At 37.9% G+C, this 25,600-nt stretch overlaps 1 pseudogene; it reads right to left on the reverse strand.

Annotated features, from left to right (window-relative positions):
- Nucleotides 1-17,579: 17,579 nt before the first annotated feature.
- Nucleotides 17,580-17,678, reverse strand: LOC131238373 (small nucleolar RNA R71; annotated as a pseudogene).
- Nucleotides 17,679-25,600: the final 7,922 nt, after the last annotated feature.

Genomic DNA, 25,600 nt, shown 5'->3' on the forward strand with positions numbered 1-25,600 from the left:
ATAGAAAAAGTTTTAATGTTAGCATAACATGGTGAATCAAAGACTACACATAAATGAAATTCAGAGAAATATCAGAAAGTGATATAGTCTCGATATATTCCGAAGTTTTAAGCTTTTGTTGAATGTCCAGCTCCTCCTCCTTTAATGGTAAACATTTACGATCTGGGGAAGGAGGGGTTTCAGAATAAGGGTTCTCTCGGTCTGTGACAACAGCTGAGGTATTGGCTTGCGAGGCATCGACTATTTCTTTTATTATCGGATCATTTGAGTCTGTAAAGTGTGCTAAGAAATCGTCCAAAGAGTTGGAAAATTCAGCTTAGAGTGACTCATTTTCCAAATTGAAGTTTGTGATGATCTGCCCAAAGGATTCCATCGTCTCTGAAAGTGGATGGAAGCATGATCTCTTGTTCTTCATCACGGTGAGAATAAATCATAACCAGATGTATCTTGTCTTGCTTTACATAGGTAGATTGAAAATCAACAGGTGAATAATTAATGTGAAGACTCTGTTCATCGGTACTACTCAGTAAAGGTATTGTATTGTCAAGGGTTGACAACTCTGATGGTAGCCTCAACTGGATGGTTTCAAATTCTAGAGTCATATCGAGCAACTCGTCCATCTCCCAAATCATATCATTATTCAATTCAGGAGAGTGGTCTAAACATACCTCACAAAAGTTAGAAGGGTTAGTTGAAAGTGGTTCATCCTCCACATTTAAATTGGTCATGTCAGATGGGTGGAGTAGATCACTATGGTCGACAACTTCCTGAACCTCTTGATCATTAATATGGGACAAACTTGAGATTGAATCCAGGTGGATTTGAACTACATTCATGATTGTTATCCCAATCCTCATCATTTTCTAATTCAGTGCAGTACACACGTGGAATGGGATCACTTTCCTTACATTTTGTTCCTAGATTGGGTTGAAGTTCGAATAAACTAACCTCTTCCTCATCATTAAAACCAATGTGTCATGTGAGTGAAGTGTGCCAGTATCATTATATTTGAAAGACATCCATGTCTCCTAATCATTCCTTTAGACAGTCATCGAGATCGACTCTTCAAAAAATTGAAACATATGCTCATTAACACAATCCAACTCTTCATTCTCAATTTCAGTATTCTCTATAATCTCATCATGTGAACCCCACTGTTGTATATCTTTTATAAGTTCTTGAAATCTTTGGAGTGTGTTTTGCGGGATGAGCTCTAGAGTTTGTGTGCAATTCTGAAGTGAATTCTCTTGGATCGTTTCTTGTTGGATCTCAGAGGTATAGGACCCAAGAGAATTGTCACTATGATGCATTGTTGATTCAACTTCCTAATCTTGCTGTTTTCACTGATCATAAGTAGGAAGTTGGGAATGAAGAATTGGATTGGGTTGAGGCTGGGGTGAACTAGCCTCCATTAGCATATCGAGGCACGATTCAAGTACTTCTATTGTTCTTCTGATTCCAGCAAAATCGTCTGTGTAACCCTGAAGTGACTCCTCTTAGATCCTTTCTGGTTAGGTTTCAAAGGTAGATGTTGAGGGTCAAATATTGCATAGTGGACCCTATTTAGTACTTGGTTTTATGAACATAATAATGTTTATTATTCTATTTTAATCATGTTTGTGTTGCAAGGTAAATTTAAGAGCTTGGATTGAAAAGGATGTTAAAAGCATAAATTGAAATCTTAAGAATCACAAAGCCAAGGATGAATCTTAGAAGACCAAGAATGAAGAATTCACATATCAAAGATCCAAGAAAACTAAGTCAATAATGAAGAGAATCGAAGTTTTAAAGTAAATTTACGTAATCCTCAACTAGTCTTAGCCCCTGCTCGACTAGTCCTGTCTACTGCTCGACTAGTCCTGGCTCCTGCTTGACTAGTCGAGGATTTCTTGACTCGAACTCCAGTGACAAAATCATAAAAAATCAGGTCATCCTCGACCAATCAAAGGTGAACCTCAACCAGTCGAGGGTTGTGCTCGACCAGTCTAAGGTTACACAGACAGCACACGAATTATAGAAATTTGAGACGGTTTCTGAAATTTTCCAACTCAGAACGAAAGTTTGAGTTACAAAACTATAAATTGAAATTGCGGTAATGATCACTTTAGTTGAAGTACGAATATGCCAAGATATCCTAGAGGGGGTGAATAGGACTTTTTAGTATTTTATGATATTTTAAAACCTATCAACCCTATCCTAAATAAATATGCAAGTATCAGGATTTCTTCAAAATAACTCTAATGACTTCTAAGCCAAATAGAGGATCCAATCACAAAACTATTCAAAAGATAAACAAGATGCATAACATAGTTCATGATGGATGTGACTGTGTATGAGGTGTGATTCTACTTAGTTCCAGAAAGACATGTGCATATGTAATATGAAGACAATCAGAGAAATCACACAAATAGTAGAAGTAAATGGCAATCACAAACACAGTCGTTTGTATAGTGGTTCTACTCCACTTCCGGCGGACGCAACCCTCGAGTGTACCAGATCTCACTAACGGAGGTTTCAAATTAGGTTCACCTCAAACCAGTACAACCTACACTGGGCTAACTCTAACGTGTCTACATAACACAAGTTTATGCCTCACACAAGAGCAAGGGTCAACACACAGCACCCAACTTTTAGGCCACACAGGCTAAGGATCCACATAAGGAACCTACCAGTTTATGCTCCCATGAGTAAGGGTTAACACACAGCACCCAGGTTTTAAACCACACAGGTCAAGTACCTATAAAAGGACCTAAGTTTATACTCTTCATAAAGCAAGGGTCAACACAAAGCACCCACCTTTTAGACTACATAGGTCAAGGACCTACACAAGGACCTAAGTTTATGCTCTCCATAGAGCAAGGGTCAACACAAGGCACCCATCACGTACACTCCCGTCGGAGGCCTCCTATGAGGACTTGAAAGGGGTGAGAAATACCTTTGACCCAATCCTATAAAAGGAATGATCACAAGGGTTCTCTGGACTCTAATGACTTACAGATAAGTAGATGAGCCCCATTAAGCACATTGATGAAGATCTCCTCCTTCAACGACGAAGAATCTTCAGCTCCCTTGAACTGCAACTCCGATAATGTACCAATGTAAGGTAATGGGTTGGGTCAAGGTTATGATGGAATCCTACTCTATTAAATATTTTTCTATAAAGGAGATAGAGCTATTCTAATCATTTATGCATTTAAGGCATCCCAGCTTAATGATTTACCATTAAGATGGTAGCTGTAGGATCCTTGAATGTGGAAGTTCATTCCCTAATCCACTCTATTGAAGGTCAATGATGAGGGTGGATTGGAGGATAAACTTTCATGAGAGAAAAGGGTTATAATATATGATATAGATTTAAACACTCAAAAGCACTCTCTATTTTCTATACAAACAATCAAAGGCAAGCTCTCATTAAATAGGCAAAAGGTTCCAACGGATATAAAACGGTCATATTTTTTATAGAGTTCAATATCATCGAGCAGGGTTCGATATCATCGAGCGTATACTCTTGATAGCATCGAATGACCGCTCGATGATACGAACTCAAATGTCAAACGCTTTTGAAACTTTTTACCAATTGGTCGAGGGGATCGAATATGCTTCGATGTCATCGGATTTCAAACTCTGATTTCATCAAAACGAGGTTCGATTCCTCAACATTTGAAAATGAAAGAGCAGATGCCTTTGAAACTTATCAGGTATATGATATGATCGAGCATCACTTAATATCATCAGAATTTGAATATCGATGATATTAATGGCAGTGTCGATTCATCGATAATTCCAAGAAATTTTTCTATAAGAATGTTAGACAGTTTATGTCCTATTTTGATTACATCAACCACACCTCGATATGATCGATATTTGAATATCGATTTTATCGAGTGATCCCCGATACATGAAAGTTTTAACCTGAAAACTTGCTGATTAAATTTATGTCCCAATCCGATATCATCGAGATTTGAATTTCGAGGATATCGAGAATCACATGATTTGCCTTAGTAGTATATTGCACACAACTAACCAGATGTCGATTTTACCGAGTCGACTCGATGGACTCAAGATTCAAAATTCAGTGATATCGAACAGTCTATCAATTCATCGATAATTCAGTGCAGAGTTCTTTATAGTTAATGGACATCTGAAGTCCTCAATTCGATATTATCGAGTGAGTTTCAAGGATATCGACAACAGGGTTCGATCTCATCGAACCAAGAGTCGATAAATCAACAAAGGCAGAAAACTTAAGGATTTTTCTGATTTTGCAAATTAGTTTTCTTACCAAAAACCCTAGGGTCTTCTATACAATTTCAAGGGTTTTATATACCTGGTGTTTTAAGACATGGGATGTGAGGCTAAGGTTTACCTTTGGCGAGTTCGGGCACACATCCTATTGAGGCAGACGCTTAAACAATCTTCTTATGACAAACCAGGGCACTTTCAATCTTCCCCTTTGTCAATTACATGACAAAACACCCTGAAACAACTTCTAGACCAAACACCCTAAATTGTGTGTACATGAACTTTATACAATTTTACAAAGCTATCTAGTTCGCACACACATGCAAGTGTATCATTCAATGGCTGCTCCCCCTGTCTTCTTGCAACCGCTCCCTTTGACACCTGTATTACCATTTGCAAACAGATACACACAATTTCCTCCAGGGTGGAATTTGTTCTCCCCCTTTTTGTCAGTCATTGGCAAAGAGCAAAATAGAAATATATGTTGTTTGAAGTTGATGCATAGGGAAGAACCAAAACTCATATGGTAGAGCAAAAGAGAATGCATAAGATGGATAGTGATTTCTCTTATAGAAAACATTTATGCATATCAGGTCAAGGGAAAGCATTGAATGGAATAGATAATGGTATGATAGACATAAAGCACAAAATCAATTCTCAAGTGATAGGGAATATGCAGAAGAATATAATCATAATGGATATCATCATTTCACAGACATAGGCGCATAATTGAAAGCAGATAGAAATGGCAGAAATAAATATATGTATCATCAAACAGTTATTGAAAAAATATCCAAAAGAAGAACTGCCCAAGCTTGGCAGTATTTCATTATCCAACCCAAAACAATCACACCAAAATTTAGGTCCAACCATGAGCACATCAAAATAAGGTATGTTCCTCTTTCAGTGCATGAATAACCCCAAAATCTTTCAATCACAAAATACCGATTTAACCAGGTCAGTGCACTTCATGGATAATCTACGTATGCGATGGGGAAAGAGAAACACAACAGGTTGTGAAAGCTTGGGTGTGCTTAGTGCGAAGGTAGGGAATCCAGAATTTGTTCTGTAGTACATTGCAGAGCCATCATCATATGCTTAATCTCTGAAAGACAGGCTTCACAGTTGTCAAGTTGTTTCATCATGTGAGAGTGTCCATCTAGAAGATGTTGCGCAATATCTTATTCTATGAAAGCCTTAATGATATTGACGGAGTCAGGGCTGTGCACAGGATTTCCCTTGCCTAAGGTTTGTATGGTTGGACACCCACGAAACACATTGTCAATGATATTCAAATTGCATATGTCTTCGTAATTGAACCAGGCACAAGGGTGCGGGGAATCATTAGCAAGAGGCAGCCTAATCTGTCGAGAAAGCTTGGACATAAGACATGGGAATGGAAGGGTAGTGATATACTCCTCTATAATCACACGAATTAACTATTGTAGAAGAAGAGTGGGTAGACACACTTGAATACCTTGATGGCGCAGAACCGATACCCGTGCTAGATTGATGCCGATCAAGCGTTTATTACGAAGAAACACCGCGTGTTCGAATTTCGGAGGAATCTCTACAATTAGTCCCATCAATCAACCATTAAAACATCCCATACCTCAAGTACATCAACCCATCTCCACCTTTTTCAAAAGTCCACCATTCTTTCCACCTCACCACTCCTCTTTTTCCCATTTTCAACATCAACCATACCTCCTTTTACAATTTTCAACCCAAACCATCCCCCATCACTCCATCACCCATCATTCTCTCTCTCTCTCTCTCTCTCTCTCTCTCCCTTACAAGTCTCTCTCTCATTCAAACTCTCCCATAGCAAGTCCCATACGTATGGTCCTCCCATGGTGAGAAAACTTCATTTGTGAGGTCCACCTTTCCCACCCCTTCATCTCTCATCTCAACCATCCATTTCCCATCTTCCTCCATCAAAGGGTAGCACAAGGAGCTAAGGAAGCCAAGGGAGCAAGAAGATCAAGTGGTGGGTGTTTTATAGGGTAGATTTTGATGCTTTTAAGTTGGGCCAAGTGAGGCCAACCGATCAATGGTTAGGATCTCACTTTGGACCCTAAGATGTGGCATGGCCACTTGGATCATCATGATCATTCCATGATGGGGGCCATTCTCCATGGACCCCATCATGATGTTTATTTCTTTACATGCTTAGGGTCATCTAGACCATTTAATTTAGTGGAGAAGGGATCTCCACCGTTGGATCTAATTTTTATAGACCCATGTGTAATGGGGCCCACTTGATGTATGATTTAGTGCAAGGGAGGGCCCATAGTGCCGGGGTCCCTCCATCACACGGTCTCACTCTCCATCTCTCTCCCTTTTATCTTATTTATCTTATTTATTTTATTTTTGTAATAATGAGATTATGTGGCCCACTTGAATGGACCCCACCATGAGGTAGACATTTTATCCAAATCATTTAGAAGTGGGGCCCACTTTCTATGTGTAAGTACCATGCCATCCATCCCCTGGTCTCAGCAGGGCCCACCTCCTAAGTACATGAAAAGTCCAGCGTCCCTAGACGTTAACGTTGAAGAAAATATAAATATCATTTTTATGTTTAAACCTTGGAGTGGTCCACTCATGTAGGCCCCACCTTGATATGTATTAAATCCATGCCTCATTCTTTTCCCAAGATAGTTTAGGCTTAGCAGAAGATGAGACCAATCGAGACTCCCGGCGGGCCGGCACAGCATGGGTATACCATCGAAACATCCTCTATCACTTCTATACCCGAAAAAGTCCAATATTGGGCTTGTTTTGGATAAGTACCAAGTTTTATGCATCGGAGAAGATCTGCAAGAGGTGGACCCCACTGCAAAATCCTTAGAAATCAAAAAATTAAAAAAATAAGTGACCGCATTTTATCCTCTTTCAAATTTTCTAATGAATTTATCTAAGCAGACTCACGACCTTAGTCGTGGGCCCCACCTATGATGTTTACATGCTATCTAACCGTTCATATGGTGGGCCCCTACCCGAGGGCCCACCCCAAAAATCGGCTCGATCACAAAGGCTCGGGTGGCCCATACCTAGGAAACTGTGAATTGAACTCCACCAGAAACCTTTTGGGCCCACAGGTTTGGGATCGATGGGAAATTTGTTTCACCCTTCACTGGGTCAGGTACCTTATCAACGGCACGTGAATATAAACATAATGGTGGGCCCCACATGGAGCAATCTTGTAAGTGTTTTAGTCCCATCTCATTGACGGTGGACGTGGAACTTGTGATGAGTGTGTGGGCCCAACTTGTGATGAGTGTGTGGGCCCATTTGATGTGAGTGTGTGTGTGTGTGTAATATATATATATATATATATATATATTATATTTCATAATATTATATGTATTATGTATATATATATTATTATATATATATTATATACTATATTTTATGTATATATTTTTACTAATGTTGAGGCCCACCTCGATGATGTGGCCCATGGTTGAGGCCCACTTTAATGTATATATAGAGCCCATGGGTCGAGGCCCATTTAATGTATTAGGGGCCCATGGGTCGAGGCCCATTAAGATGAAATGTGGCTAATGTGAGTAGGTCCATTTGATGCATATATGGGGCCCAACTGTCGACGCCCATTTGACACATGTAAGGCCCATAAGATTAGGCCCATTTGATACGTTCTAAAGCCCACAGTTTATAGTCCATTGCAATGCACATAAGGCCCATTGGTGCGGCCCATTGATGAGGCCCACTTAATGAATATAAGGCCCATGTGACTTGACTAATTTGATGTATTTAAGGGCCCAATGGATGTACCTAAGGTCCATTGCAATGTGTGATCCCAAAATAACTTATGAAATGATATTTGTGGCAGTCGTGCCTTGGGAGCAATGTTGGTTTGACGTCCACATTGTAAGTGTAGTGTGGTTAAATGTCCGCATTATGAGTGTCCCTTTGGCCCACTGTTAGGCCCATATGTGTAATGTGTAGTCCGTCTTGGACCATCTTCATTATTAACATCATTCACCCCATATAACATATTTAATTCTATGATTCATGATCATATGCATCATACGTATGCTTGATATGAGAAATGGTGATCATTGCATAGCCTTGACGTTTTAGGGGCTCCTGCACGTGTTGCCTTACATGAGCCCGATAGCGCGAGATTTCTTTCATGGTGAATAGTGTGATTCATGCATTCGCATTGTGTGGTATGGTTCTTGACGCCCTAGACATCGGTAGTAGCCTAGAAGACCGTATCGTGGTTGGCGAGGATTGGATAACGAAATCTTATTCTACATGGGGTGCGATAGATATCACAGGTGAAAGTCCCTAAACCCTTATGGTACCGAGGAGGTTGCTCAGACCTAAGGCAGAGTGGATGCATGTGGAAGTGCCGATGACAGGCAGTTGCGCTTTCCATGTCGTGGTCGGTTGGAAGGGGTGCGGCCTTACCTGGAGTAGGGGGCAAAGCTAGACTGAGTTCGACCGGCTCGAGGAATGGGTCCATTATGAGAGCCGAGCCCGATATTGGCGGGCGATGGAGTCTTTTCCACTCACCTTATTGCCGCGATGGGGCGGCAATCGGCTTGGAGTGTACTAGACCGTGATATTCCCGATTTGAGCCGTATTGACATGTGGACTTAGATGAGGATTTGTATGCTTGACTTGCATTTCGCATTGCATGGCCTTGGTATGGCCGACATCATTCTTTGCACCGCATGGCCTTGGTACGGCTAGTGGGGTTCTTAGCATTCATCAGCATGATCCGCATTACTCTGATACTGCATAGCTACATTACCACCTCGAGCATACACTTTCACCACCCTCTAAGCTTTCTATAAGCTTATGCACGACCGTTGCGTGCAGGTGACGTTGGATGCGCTGAGGCTGGGACGCGTGGCTGATCTTCTTTTGGAGTTTTGGTCTATCTTCATTGTATTTCCCTTATGCTCATTGTACTTATAAAGTTTTTGATTATAGTGGAAATGTGATAGAGTTTTTGGTTGTTGTTTGTGGGTTATGCCCTTGGTTATGCTTATTACAAATCAAAATGATGTTGAAAATCCTCCTTGTAGCATCCCAGGATCGAAACCTGGCGAATGGTTGGACACCCACGAAACACATTGTCAATGATATTCAAATTGCATATGTCTTCGTAATTGAACCAGGCACAAGGGTGCGGGGAATCATTAGCAAGAGGCAGCCTAATCTGTCGAGAAAGCTTGGACATAAGACATGGGAATGGAAGGGTAGTGATATACTCCTCTATAATCACACGAATTAACTATTGTAGAAGAAGAGTGGGTAGACACACTTGAATACCTTGATGAACATCATATAGGATATTGAGAATGTATGGAGAAAGCTTGTTGCCAGAGACTTCACAAGGATAGACATTTGTACTGAAGATGATGTGAAGTATTTTATAGACGGGATTAAGGTGCTTAACATGAAGGACATTCTTCGCATTTTTGGGTATTGTAGCATCGTTACATAATACTCAAGTAACTTCTCCCCATACACCAAGACCGTTCATGTTCCATTCAGTTACAGATATCCCAGTGACTTCTACTCTTACTAGATGACCTATCAGTCCGGGAGTGATGTGCTCAGTCCTATTCACGACAATGACTGAAATGAATGGGAGATTATTTTTAACGTTGTAGATTGAGTTCAAAAACTGATGTACAAGGTCATATTGAAATTCATCTCCAAAATTCACAATATTTCCCCACCCAATCATTTTCAGGAGATTGATGATTCCAAAGGGTTCAACGCACTTATGACGAACGGCTCGTTCTGCCACGATTTCTAAGTCTGAAAATGAAGATGAGACAGTTACATTTTTCTTACCTTTCTTGCACTCAGTTGAGTAACTTCGTAGGAGAACCAGACCCTTGTCTTTAGACATTGCTGCTTTGAATGGAAGAAGACTTGGATTCTAGATATAGACAACTAGCCAAGATAAGGAAAAATGCTCTGGAAGATGAAACGCCAAAATGAGATGGAGAAGGAAGACAAGTGAAACCCTTTTCCCGCTCGCCCGTCTTTTATTGAGCGGTAAACTTCGATATCATCGAACATGGTTTCAATGATATCGATATACCTTAATCGATGTAATCAATGATGAGTTCGAGGGTAAACCAATCGACTCGACGTTTTAGATTCTCGAGAGGTCATCGATGAGATCGATTATGTGCCGATGAGATCGACAAATCGTTCGATTCAATGATTCTCTTATCGAGGAGAAGGATAGACATGTTATCACCAGTTTTTCGATAATCTTCCATATATGTATATCTTCAAATATTTTCATGTCAGCTTCAGTATATACATCAAAATTTGTACAAAAGTTGTACCATCCAAAATTATAAACAACAAAATGTTTATACAAAAAAAAATGAGGTAAGATACCTCAGATATATCATGAAAATTTATCAAAATTGCATCATTTCAACCACCATCCAGATCTAGATGCATAATATGGACATGTTTTCTAGGCTCAAATGTTACTAAGCATATAGATCAACCTTTCCATTGCCTTTAATGATATAGCAATGGTTACTTGTGCGATAACCTTTCATCACTGGTTTGCCTGATAGGTCTAGGATCTCACATTCATGCTTGTTGAATGTAACCACATGCTTGTTGTCACATATTTGAGAGATTCTTAGAAGATTATGTGTCAATCCTTTTATGCAAAAGACACTCTCATTTTTTAGCATATTCAGTCCTTTGATAGTTCCCTGTCCTATTACCTTACCAGTGCTTCCATCTCCATAAGTGACTATCCCATCATCAAGATTTATGTAATTTGTGAGGAGAGATTTGTCACCTGTGACATGTCGAGAGCATCTACTATCCAGGTACCACTTAGCATCATTGCCAATTAAAAGATTTGAGTGAGTCATAAGGCAATTCTTCTTTTCTTTCACTACCCATTTTGTCACAGAATTTCTTACTTGGGGAGTCTGTGTTCTATTAATTAGGTTGGGTAACTGAATCATGTTTCGTTGTTTTACAAATTCATTAGTTTTCTGATTTATTCCAGCCACCTGATTCAATAATTCGTTCATTCTAAGTGGTGATGAATGTATATTACTTCTAGCCATATTCCTAGGTGGATTCCTGACATTTTTTATTGTTCTTCTGGTTGGTCTATATCTACCAGTATGATTTTGATCAGAATTGAGTTGAGTCCTCCTAGGAGATATGCATTCAAATTTATAATGGCCAGAATCTCCACATAAATGATAGACAGGAGTTGTTTTTGTTTTACTTCTTGATGCAGCAGATTTTTCAAATATTGGTGCTGCATTTTTGGATTTTGTTTTGGACTTGTCATATCCTAAACCACTCTTGTCTTTTCCAGGTCTTCCCATCCCTAAGAGTTTTTCTAATTTTTCACTACTTTGGAAGAATTTGTAACTTAGTTCAATTGACTTCCTGAATTGTTCTGCATCAAACCTAAGTGTGTGATTTTCATTCTTTAGATGCTTAATTTCTTCTCCAAATAGATCAATCTGTTTAGTAAGTTTCGATGATTCAGATTTTAGAGACCGATTGATCCTTTTCAATTTATCATTTTCAGAGTGGTATTGTTGTAGATCATTTATCAAGTGCGTATTTATTTCCAATGTTTTGTCTAGATCTTTTTGCAACAATTTATTTTTGTTTTCATTTATCCCAAGTCTTTTCAGGATATTGATGCTATGTATATAAAGTTGATTATAGGCATCTTGCAGTTTATCCTTTTCTTCTTCTTCTTTTTCTGTTTCCTCATCATCAGATGGAAATGATTCAGTGCTTGAGGTTCTTCGATTTTCTCAATTTCTATGGGAATGATGGAGGCTGTAGAGACTATAAGGATTTTTAGGGATTTGACTATAAAGATTTTCAGGGATTTTTGGTCTCCATCACTCTCTGAGTCACTACATTCAGAATTTGACTCTTTAGTATAATCCCATGTGGCTGCCATTGCATTTCCTTTGGTTTTCTTATTTGGGCATTCAGTGGACAGATGTCCAAACTTTCGACAGGTATAGCATTGAGGTTCTTTGGACTTTTTAGCAGATTTACCTATAAAATGTTTGTTGTCCAACTGTCTTCCTTTAAATGGTCGGCCACAATTTTTATGAAAGAATTTTTTGAACCATTGAGCCAACAATGCCACGTCATCATCTTCATTCTCCCTTTCACTTTCATCTTCCTCATTTAGAGTATTTTTTGAGGTTTTAAGGACAGTATTTTTGGGTTTATGAGTTTGCTTGAAGTTTAGTTCAAATGTTTGTAGGGAACCTATAAGTTCTTCTACTTTCATCTCATCCATGTTTCTACATTCTTCATCAGTTGTGACTTTAGAATTGAATCGTTCCCGCAATGATCTCAGAATTTTCCTACAAATTTTTAGAACCAGAACTTTTTCTCCTAATCCACCCATAGAGTTGCAGATGATATTCAGTTTTGTAAAAAAATCCATGAAGGTCTCATGCTCTTCCATTCTGAGACTTTCAAACTGTGATGTTAGGAGTTGCAGTTTGAATCTTTTCACTGTGCTGGTTCCCTCATGAGTTGTTTCCAACAAGTCTCATGCTTCTTTAGCAGTTCCACACATACTGATTTGATTGAAGACTTCTTGGGACACAACACAATAGATAGTATTCATTGCTTTAGCTTCAGAGGTTTGTTTCTCCTTATCGAATGTCGCTCACATTTCTTTGGATTTTGGTTTAGTGATAGTTGTGCCATTTTCAAGTACTATTTAGTCAGTTGGTGGTACATATCCTCTTTCAACAATATCCCAAACATCATGATCCAAAGTTCTAAGAAAATAGTACATTCTAACCTTCCAGTATGCATAATTTGATCCATCAAATACTGGAGGTTTAGTTACCAATGGGTCCTCTCCTTTGGCCATATTACCAACTTCAGTTAAGATCACTCTCTAGGCGGTGAAGCCCTTAAGACAGACCCGCTCTGATACCAATTGAAATTACAGTAATGACCTCTTTAGTTGAAGTAGGAATATGCCAAGATGTCCTGGAGGGGGGCGAATAGGACTTTTTAGTATTTTATGATATTTTAAAACCTATCAACCCTATCCTAAATAAATATGCAAGTATCAGGACTTATTCAAAATAACTCTAATGACTTCCAAGCCAAATAGAGGATCCAATCACAAAACTATTCAAAAGATAAACAAGATGCATAACATAGTTCAAGATGGATGTGACTGCGTGTGAGGTGTGATTCTACTTAGTTCCAGAAAGACATGTGCATATGTAATATGAAGACAATCAGAGAAATCACATAAACAGTAGAAGTAAATGGCAATCTCAAACACAGTCATTTTTAGTGGTTCGACTACGTGTCTACTCCACTTCCAGCGAATGCACTCAACCCTTGAGTATACCGGATCTCACTAACGAAGGTTTCAAATGTAGTTTACCTCAAACCAATACAACCTACACTAAGCTGACTCTAACGTGTCTACACGACACAAGTTTATGCCGCACACAGGAGCAAGAGTCAACACACAATACCCAACTTTAAGGCCATACAGGCCAAGGATCCACACAAGGAACCTACCATTTTATACTCCCATGAGCAAGGGTCAACACATAACACCCAGGTTTTAGACCACACAGGTCAAGGAACTAAGTTTATGCTCTCCATAGAGCAAGGGTCAATACAAAGCACCCACCTTTTAGACCACACAGGTCAAGGACCTACACAAGGACCTAAGTTTATGCTCTCCATAGAGCAAGGGTCAACACAAAGCACCCACCACATACACTCCCATCGGAGGCCTCCTATGAGGACTTGAAAGGGGTGAAAAGTACCTTTGACCCAATCCTATAAAAGGAATGATCACAAAGGTTCTTTGGACTCTAATGACTTATAGATAAGTAGATGAGCCTCATTAAGTACATTGATGAAGATCTCCTCCTTTGATGACGAAGAATCTTCAGCTCCCTTGAACCGCAACTCGGATGATGTACAAATGTACGGCAATGGGTAGGGTCAAGGTTATGATGGAATCCTACTCTATTAAATATTTTCCTATGAAAGAGACAGAGCTATTCCAATCATCTATGCATTCAAGGCATCCCAGCTTATAATTTGCCATTAAGATGGTAGCTGTAGGATCTTTGAATGCAGAAGTTCATTCCCCAATCCACTCTATTGAATGTCAATGATGAGTGTAGATTGGAGGATGAACTTCAATGAGAGAAAATGCTTAGGATATATGATCTAGATTTAAACACTCAAAAGCACACTCTATTTTCTCTATAAACAACTAAAGACAAGCTCCCATTAAATAGCCAAAAGGCTCCAATGGATATAAAATGGTCATATTTTTTACCGAGTTCGATATCATCAAGCAGGGTTTGATATCATCGAGCGTATACTCTCGATAGCATCAAATAACCACTCGATGATATGAACTCAAATGTCAAACGCTTTTGAAACTTTTTGCCAATTGGTCGAGGGGATTGAACATGCTTCGATGTCATCGGATTTCGAACTTCGATTTCATCGAAATGAGGTTCGATTCCTCAACATTTAAAAATGAGAGAGCAAATGCTTTTTAAGCTTATCAGGTGTATGATATGATCGAGCATCACTCGATATCATCAGAATTTGAATATCGATGATATCGATGGCAGTGTCGATTCATCGATAATTCGAAGGAATTTTCCTATAAGCGTGTTGGACAGTTTATGTCCTATTTCGATGACATCGACCATGCCTCGATATGATCGATATTTGAATATCGATTTTATCGAGTGGTCCCCGATACATGAAATTTTTAACCTGAAAACTTGCTAGATAAATTTGTGTCACAATCCGATATCATCGAAGGTCTACCGATATCACAAGATCTGAATTTCAAGGATATCGAGGATCCCTTCGACATATCGAAAATCATATGATTTGCCTTAGCAGTATATTGGACACAACTAACTAGATGTCGATTTTATCAAGTTGACTTGATGGACTCGAGATTCAAAATTCGATGATATCGAACAGTCCATCGATTCATCAATAATTCAGTCTAGAGTTCTTTGTAGTTGCTAGACATCTGAAGTCCTCAATTCGATATTATCAAGTGAGTTTTGAGGACATCGACAACAGGGTTCAATCTCATCGAACCAAGAGTCGATAAATCGACAAAGGCAGAAAACTTAAGGATTTTCCTGATTTTACAAATTAGTTTTCTTACCAAAACCCTAGGATGTTCTATGTAATTTTAAGGGTTTTATGTACTTGGTGTTTTGGGCCATGGGATGTGAGGCTAAGGCTTATGTTTGGCGAGTTCGGGTACACATCCTGTTGAGGCAGACGCTTGAACAATCTTCCTATGGGGCTCCTTTGTCTTGTTGACTCAACGCTCACGCTAATTGACAAACCAAGGCACTTTCATGAATAGGGGTCCCCAGGGTATTCCTAGGCATCTTCTAGGGTTTGAGGAGTGGAGCAAAAGCGTGAAGAAGCTGTCGCCAAGAGTTTTTTCTTCCCTTTCCTTAGTCGTTTTTATGCTTTTCTTAAGAGATTCTAGTTCAATCATGTCTATGGTTGGCTAAACCTCTTAGCTAGGGCTAAGAGGTGAAGCTTGTAGTGTGATTGGGATGTTTTCTTTGTTTTGATTCATGTTTTATTAAACTCTCTTAGATTCTAGTTTGATTATGTAGGAACATTTTTAATTTCTAATGGTTTGTTGTGACAAATTACAATAAATATGCGATAGCTTGAAATATCTTCTTTTCCAGATTTAATATTGTGAAATTAGGAAATCTCATTGTTCACCATCGTCCCTTGGGTATGGAAGGGTGATGGAATCCTTCCTAACCTTCACAATGCTTATATGATTAGTTGTGTGATTGGTAGATCATGTTGTTTGCCTTGTCTCCTGGGCATGGTTAGGTGATGGAATCACTTCTAAATCCTCATAAGTCTCATCCATTGATGATTAGATCCATGAAAAGTTCAGACATTTGACAAATTTCTTCGTCCTTGAATCAAGCAAGGTAGCATCCCGAGAACCTACAAGTGGATCCTTGAAAACCCTAGTTTCCCACCTTTGAATTTCTTAAGTTTTTCATTATATCTCTCACAATTACTCTCTATACTTCCCGATTTAGGTTTACATCTTCTTCTAATTCTAATTCTAGTTGCTTTCAGAAGACACACAAGTTCAATCCCTGTGGATTCGACCTCGGTCTTACCGAGATTATTACTACATCGTGACCCTACACTTGGGTTTGTGATCAAGTTTTTAGCGTCGTTGTCAAGGATTGATGACTGCATTTTTCTGAGATTAGCTAGTTTTAGAATTAGTTTAAGATTAGGATTTTTTTTGAATTATTTTAGAAACTAACTTAGCTTTCAATTTCTAGGTTTAGAAACTTTCCTAATTTGTTTTTAGAAACTTTCCTTTTTCATTTTTCTTAGATCTACTTTCTAATTCTAGGTTTAGAAACTTTCCTTTTCTCATTTTAGAAACTTTCTATTTTCTATTTTTAGAAATTTTTTTTTTTTGGAACTAGTTTACTTTCCTGAATCATTTTTAGAAACTTTCTAATTTTAGAATTTCTGTTTTTAGAAACTAAATTGTTTTGTTTTGTTTTGTAGGATCTTAATTTAGGAACTTCTAATTTGGTAACTTCTTTCTAATTCCCTCTCTATTTCTATTTCTAGATTTCTATTTCCCTTCTTTCTTTTAGGTTCATGTTAGAATATGACATTGAGGGTTGAGAGTGTTTCATGCCCAAGTAGGTTTGTGACAACACTTAACGTCTTTTAAGTGAAGGAGGATTGGTTGAGGGGTTATCTATTCATCACAGGATTAGACACCACTCGAGATCCTTAGAGTTAATTGAGGTTATAGCTGCAAATCAACCAGTCAATCAACTGGGAGGACAACCTCAACTTAGGGTTGACGAAGTCCAGGACGAGAATAAGGTGCATCAAGCACCCCCACCTCGTACTTTGCAAGACTATTTACAACCGGCAGGGGTGAGCATGCCCTCATGTATGGTTTTTTCAGAAAATACGGGACATGGATTTAAGCCAGAGGTGATCCAACTCCTTCCAAAATTCCATTGAATTGAATCCGAAAGTCTATATACACACTTGAAAGAGTTTGATGAGATTATAGCCACTTTATATTTTCCTAACATGTCTAAGGACACGGTCAGACTGAAACTCTTTCCCTTTTCTTTGGAAGAGAAAGCTAAGATGTGGTTGTATTTACTATGTCCCCGATCTATTGGTACATGGAATGACATGATAAGGGAGTTCATAAAGAAATTTTTTCTACATCATAAAACGAACACCTTTAGAAAGTCAATCATGAACTTTGCCCAAAAGGAGGATGAAACATTCTTCCAATGTTAGGAGCGGTTCAAGGATCTTGTCAGTTCATGCCCACAACATGGTTTTGAAACGTGACACATTACACACTTTTTCTATAATGGTCTGACATCTTCTATACACCAATTGGTTGAGACAATGTGCAATGGGAAATTCATGAATAAAAATGTCGATGATGTGTGGGACTACTTGGACAGACTTGCTGAAAACGCACAATCATGGGACACCTACCCAAAATCAAGCACCACTTCTAGGCCCACTCGATCAAAGGAAAGGGGTGGATTATACCTTTTGAAAGAGGATGATGATATCAATGCTAAAGTTGTTAATCTCATAAGGAAATTTGAGGCCATGGAACTAAAGAAGGATAAAGTTAAGGAAACTGTTTGTGGTATTTATGCTGGCAACGTTCACACAACTGGAAATTGTCCAACAATACCTACCTTTTAAGAGGTGCTGAATGAGCAATCTAATACCGTGAACAATTACCAAAGACCTTTCAATGGACATACCTCCAATACATACAATCCTAGTTGGGGAAATCATCCAAACTTCAGTTGGAGAATGGACAAACTGTTACCCCTCAAGGTTTCTTCAATCAAATTCTAAATCAATGGAGACCTCAAGAGGATCCGGTCTGAAAACATATTCAAAACCAAGAGCATATCACTCAGGGTATATTGGAAACCCTTCAAGACCTTTCAAAGGTCATACAAGGGCATGAGACAAAAAATTCAATTGGAGAAAAAGGGATTCTTCCAGCTCAACATTTCCCCAATCCTAAACCGCAATACAAAATAAGTGATCTAAGCTCTTCAAATCAAATGCAGCAAGCTAAGTCTATCACCACTCTTAGGAGTGGGAAGATCATTGACAAAACCATTCCGGTTAGGGCTAAATAGCCTAAGGACCCGGAAGAGGACAACGATGATAGACCTAGCACTGCTCCACAAGAATTGAAACCGGAACTTCAAGGCAAGCCGATTGGCCCATTCCCCCAACGGTTGGTTGCACTAAAACCTCTCTTTAACTCTCAGGACATTCTAGAGGTGTTGAAACAAGTGAAGGTCAACATCCCTCTACTGGATGCGGTTAAACAAATACCTTCATATGCCAAAATTTTGAAAGACTTGTGTACGACCAAAAGATAGCAAAATATTCAAAAGGAAATCTTTTTAACTGAAAAAGTGAGTGTTATCCTAGAGAAAGATGTGCCACAAAAATACAAAGATCCCAGTAGCCCAACCGTCGCTTGTATAATTAGGAACTACTGGATTGAGCATGCACTTCTTGATTTAGGAGCGAGTGTAAATCTGATTCCTTATTCGGTCTACGAACAACAAGTTTGGGTGAATTGAAACCCACCCAAACTACATTACAGCTTGTCGATCGCTCAGTTCGTGTACCAAGAGGGATAATCGAGGATGTGTTGGTCCAGGTTGACAGATTCTACTACATGGTAGATTTTATCGTCCTAATACTCAACCCATCATGGACATAAGTACTAAAATTCCCGTCATTCTTGGTCGCCCATTCCTTGCCACTTCAAACGCAATTATTAATTACAGAAATGGAGTCATGAGTGTGTCCTTCAGGAATATGACATTGGAGTTGAATAGTTTTTTTAACACAAGCAAACAGTTAGAGGATGAAGATGATTCCTACGATATTAACCTGATTGATTCTTTCGTGGAAGATAGAGCACTTCTGACCTTATCCCCTGACCCTCTAGAGACGTGCTTGGCCCACTCCCATGATTTAGATGATGATATGATTAGGAAGATGGGTGTCATGCTTGATGATGTGCCGGTACTTGAAGTTAACCAGTGGAGACCATAATTCGAAGAATTGCCCCCAAACTGATGTAGTGCCTCTACCATCTAACCTCAAGGCACCGAAGCTTGACCTAAAATCTTTGCTCTCTGATTTGAAATGTCTATTTAGGTTAAGATGAGACATACTCGGTGGTGATTTCTTCTCGCATTGAGCAAGAACAGGAGAGTATGCTCATATATACTCTCATTGAGCACAAAGGAGCCCTTGGATGGTCGATTGCAGACCTCAAGGGAATTGACCCTTTGATTTGTACTCATCGTATTCATCTTGAGGATAATGTGAAGACCTCACGACAACCACAACGTAGACTAAATCTAAACATGAAGTGGTTAAAGCCGTGGTTCTTAAACTATTAGATGTGGGGTATCATATACACTATATACGATAGTCAATGGGTGAGTCCAACTCAGGTGGTTCCTAGGAAGTCTGGAATCACCATCATAGCCAATGTCAACAATGAACTCGTCCCAACTAGAGTTACTACTGGTTGGAGAATGTGCGTTGACTACATGAAGTTGAACACCTTCATGAGGAAGGACCACTTTCCTTTGCCCTTCATTGATCAAATTTTGAAAAGGCTAGCTAGTCCTTCCTATGACTGTTTCCTTAACGGATATTCGGGCTACAACCAGATCGAGATAGCCCTTGAAGATCAAGAAAAGACCACGTTTACATGTCCTTTTGACACCTTTGCTTACCAAAGGACACCCATTTGGACTGTGTAATGCCCCCGCCACCTTTCAGCAATGTATGATGAGTATTTTTTCTGAAATGGTGGGATAATATTTAGAGGTTTTCATGGACGACTTCTCGGTCTTTAGTCCATCCTTCAGCAAATGCTTGGAAAATTTGAAAAATATGCTGAAGCGATGTGAGGAAAAGAACTTGGTACTGAATTGGGAGAAGTGTCACTTCATGGTTCATAAGGGAATTGTCCTTGGACATATCATCTCGTCCAAGGGAATTGAGGTAGATAAGGCTAAAATTGATCTTATCTCTAACCTACCTCCACCCAAGAATATACGAGACGTGCGATCCTTTCTAGGACACACTGGGTTTTACAGAAGATTCATAAAGGACTTTAGTCACCTCTCTCATCCTCTATATAATCTACTTCAAAAGAATGCACCATACGAGTAGACTAAGTAATACCAAGAAGCTTTTACTAAGCTCAAGGGCATGTTAACCACTGCACCTATCATGCAGCCACCCGACTGGAGCCTTCCTTTTGAACTTATGTGTGATGCGTCTGATTATGCTCTTGGGGCGATTTTAGGCCAAAGAAAAGAAAAGAAGCCCTATGTTATTCATTACGCAAGTAGAACTCTAAATCCTACCTAAGTGAACTACTCTACTACGGAAAAGGAACTCTTAGTCGTAGTGTTCACTTTGGACAAATTTAGGTCCTACTTGATCAGATCCAAGATCATCATTTACACAGATCATGCGGCGCTCAAATATCTTCTTTCTAAGAATGATGCTAAGCCCTGCCTGATTAGATGAATCCTCCTACTCTAAGAATTTGATTTGGAAATAAAAGATAAAAAGGGACTAGAGAACGTAGTGGCTGACCATCTTTCCCACCTTGATCTCTCTTATTCCCTTGAGACGACACATATAAATGACATGTTCTTTGATGAATAATTGTTCAAAGTCTCTCATTCACCTTGGTTTGCTGATATTGCCAATTATCTTACCACAGGTTTCACGCCGACACATTGGACTGCGCAAGAAAAAAAATTCTTCGCTGAGGTTCATAAGTTCTTCTGAGATGATCCATATTTGTTTAAATATTACCTAGACCAAATCTCAAGGAGATGTGTACTAGACAATGAACACCAAAGTGTCATCTCCTTCTGTCACTCTCAGGCCTATGGTGGTCACTTTTCTACTAAAAAAACCACAGCAAAGATTCTACAGTGTAGCTTTTACTAGCCAACTATGTTCAGGGACACTTACGAGTTTTGTAAAGCTTATGAGTGTTGTCAGAAATTGGGAGCATTTTCTCATTGAAAATATATCCATATTTGTTTTAATGTCTTTATTTATTTCAATTTTAATGCATATGCATGTTCCAGTTTGTCTCTCAATTTTCTCTTTGGATATATTTTCTGCATTTATTTCATTCATCAAATGTCTATACTTTGTGTAGATGTTTGACAAAGAATCAAATACATGATGAATATATTTTAAGAGATAAGGGGAGTAGTTGGAAATTTGGAATGTCATTTAAATTGAAAAATGAAGACATTACAATCTATCCAACCTTAAATGGGTGGCTGATTTAGATAATTAGGCAAGTATAGTCGTCTATGAAAATATTACAATTTTTAATTTATAAAATTGTATAGTAAAAATTATGACCTTTTGAAACTCTCTTATAAATGACTAGTGAGGAAGCCCCAAATACCCCTGGTGCAGGTGCGTCAGCTATACATGTCTTCAATTACAACCAGATGAAAGAAAAGATCCACAGTGTGGGATGACTTTGAAGAAGTCATAGTCAATAGTGTTCTAAATATCATATGTATTCACTGCAAGTCAATATATAATAAGAATCATGGGGAGTCAACAACACATTTAAATAGACATAAGCAATTTTTTTAAAAAAGACCAACAATCCCATTAGCAAGTCAACAGTTCTTCTTATTTAGTAAGTCTAAAGGGGATGATTCCCAAGTAATAGTTTTTAGTCATAAGTTTGAGAATAACAAAATGAATGAGTAGTATGTCATATTAGTGATCATTAAAGAAAAATATTTTAGAATGATAAAAAGTAAAATGTTCATGTCTTTTTATCAATTCTTAACCCTCGAGTTGAGAAGGTCTTCCACTCACTGTGCAGAAAGAGTGCATGAATATGTACATAAATGAGAATATTAAGATGAAAGAAGTTTTGGCATTAGCCTTTAGAATAAGTTTGACGTTTGATTTTTGAACAACGTGCAATCAAAGAACAAGATATATTTTATTAATCGCATACTATGTATATGAAGATTGGAAACTCTTTAAGAGAATTTTGAACTTCTGCCACATTCCTCCTTATATCGGTTTGCTTATTTTATATTGCATTAACAGTTGTTTACAAAGAAAATTTATGCAATAACTTTAGATAATAATTCAACAAATGATAGTATAATTTTATGTTTATATAACAAGTTAAAGGCAACCAAAAAATTATTTTTTGATGAAAAATATTCCAGGTCAGGTGTTGTGCTCACATTCTAAACTTGATTGTACAAAAATGGTTGAAAATAATTGACTACACAATAGAGAATGTAAGAGAGTGTGAAATATATAAGGGGATTGCCTTCAAGATTAAGTATATGGAGTGACATTATCTAATGTTTGAATGTAACATCTCAAAAAATGTTGAAGTTAGATGTATGTACACGTTATAACTTGACTTACGAAATATTAAATATAACAATGGAATCAGAGTCTACATTTTTCTAAATATGGGGAGTATGAGAAAATATATTTTTGGTTGTTGAGTGCAGATGATTGGCATAAAGGAAAAAAAAAGTTCATTACTTTCTCTAAGTTTTTTATGACTGCATGAAGATTGTTTATGAAAATAAGTATACAATCACGAATATGTTTCTTCTGTCACTTTGTAAGATTAAGAATGCCCTAAAAATGGCAGTGTAGGTACATATTTTATACGACAAGTGATAATTGGTATGCATATGAAGTTTGAAAAGTATTGGGACGAATATCATTTGTTGATGGCCTTAACAGTTGTTCTTGATCCTCGTTGTAATATGGGCTTAGAGTTTATTTTTATGAATATTTATTCTATTGAAAGTGCTTTAACGGAGACCTCCAAGGTTCATCGTGTACTAAAAAAATTATAAATTCTATACTACTAGTTTACCTACCACTAGTGTTAAAGAAGTTAGAACTATGGATGTATCTATAAGTGATGATCATGTGCTTAGTGAATATATGTCTTACTTAGCACAAGAAAAAAAAAGTTCAGATAAATGAATCAGTGTTAGAATTGTATATAAAATATCCAATCATAAAGTGCTTAAACTTTGATGTTTTGGAATGGTGGAATATGAGAGTTAGTGAATCAAAATAACCTGTATTATCTGTGATGGAATGAGACATATTATCAATATCAATTTCAACAGTGGCATCAGAATCCACTTTTAGCACGGGGAGTAGGGTTGTGAGTAAGCATTGAAGTTACTTTCATAAAAACTAGTTGAAGCATTAATTTGTACACAAGATTGGTCGCATCTAATATTGGGAGGTAATATTAATGATGAGGAAGATGAAAAGATTGAGAGTCAAGATGAGATTGCACCTACGACAACAACTACATGAAGGCGATTATAAAAATTTAAAAAAAAAATATTCTATTGAAACTTGAATGTTATGTGATGTTACTTGAGTTGAAAATGGTGTAATATTTTTACTACATGAAGGCCAACAGTTGCCCGTTTGAGAATTTTTATGTTGCCAGACATACATACAATGTATTTTTTTAAGCATAAAAATCTTCAAATTATCTCAATTTTTACAGTTTAAGGTTAGATAAATCGAAATATTTCCATCTTCAAATATCCATACTTTGTGTGGATACTTGACATGGGAGTCAAATGCAGGATTAAAAGTCATAATGGATGAAAGTTATGATACACGAAGAGAAGAGAATCAGATAACTATTAGGGAAGAGGAAGAGGAGGAAGACAGATTATTAAAATTTGAAGATGAGCAATTATAACTCGAGTTGAAACATAACATGGAAGAGGCTTTTAGACATCAATGATGTCCTTCAAGACAATATGATGTCGAAGTATGATTGAGCACGACCAAAAAGAAGAAGAGTAACAAAGCATCTAAGTTTCTCTAGAGTCTCGGTACATTTTATAGGGTATTGGGAACTCCATATAAATCTGCTTATAAAGAAAGTTTGAAAATTATAGTTCAAACTATACAAGATCATGATGAAAAACTTTGCTTACCTTTTCAACCAATAGATGTGAATGAGTACCTATATGAAGATTAAGAAAACAAATTAAGCTCGATAAACAAATCTCCTTATATATACATTAGACACACACACACACACACACACACTCATGCTATAGTGGGATTTTACCGCCTATGGATACTCGAACCCTTGACTGGGTGTTGAAACTAATGAGAGTCTACCACCTGAGCAAGAGTAAGGATCCCGGTAAACAAATCTCCTATAAAAATAAAATAAAATAAAGACAAACACATCATCGTATGACAGAAGTGATAGATCTAATTCAAATGTAAGAGGTAACTACCATGGACATGGCTATGGTTATACCATGAATGTACTCCTCCTATGAAAGATATTAAGTTTATGTTATGAACATTGTAAGTTTTGTAATATTTTCTCTATTTCCATTTGTAAGTCGTCTTTGATTTTCACTTCTACATATATGATATATTGGGTTTTATATATAAACTTGAACTCAAATTCGAACTTGATTAGATAGATCCAACTCAAACTCGGCTCCAGCTAGCCTGAGTTGTCAATTGCACCAAGCCGAGTTGGCTAGCTCAACTTGAGGACCGAGCTGAGCAAATTTGGGCTAAGGTAAGCTACTGGCCAAATTGAGTTGAGCTGGGCTAAGCTTTACTCAATTCAGATCGGTGTCCAGCTCTATTTATATGATACCCATAAATATCCAAATGATTCAATTTTATTTCTATAAGAGTCATTAAGATTGTGAATGCTAGGTTTACTAAGAACACTAAAGATAATGGGAGCACAAACTACATGAATGTTGTATCTGGAGAAGAGCGAATTATGATTCTCACCACAATCATTTTAAGTAGCGCGATTATCCATCTATCAGTGGATCCGGATATCCCTTTAAATGTCCATATAGAACCTTAAATAAAACTCATTTAATAAGGAAATGAAAAGTTAATTTAAAATAATAAGCCCTTAAGATGATCACATAAGGAGATAATGTCTGCGATTTCAAATGATTATACAGTTTTGTAGGAGCATAAGCTTGACATAGGGGTGGAAAAAGATCCCGTATCTTTTTCACAAGTAAAATAAAGTGTGAATTCTTGTCATTGGTTCAATGACATGAAATATGAATTGAAATCTAGTAAGGACAACAAAGTATGAGACATTTGTTGAATTGCTTGAAGG

The sequence above is a fragment of the Magnolia sinica genome, chromosome 2, assembly GCF_029962835.1.
Source record: "Magnolia sinica isolate HGM2019 chromosome 2, MsV1, whole genome shotgun sequence".
Classification (NCBI taxonomy): domain Eukaryota; kingdom Viridiplantae; phylum Streptophyta; class Magnoliopsida; order Magnoliales; family Magnoliaceae; genus Magnolia; species Magnolia sinica.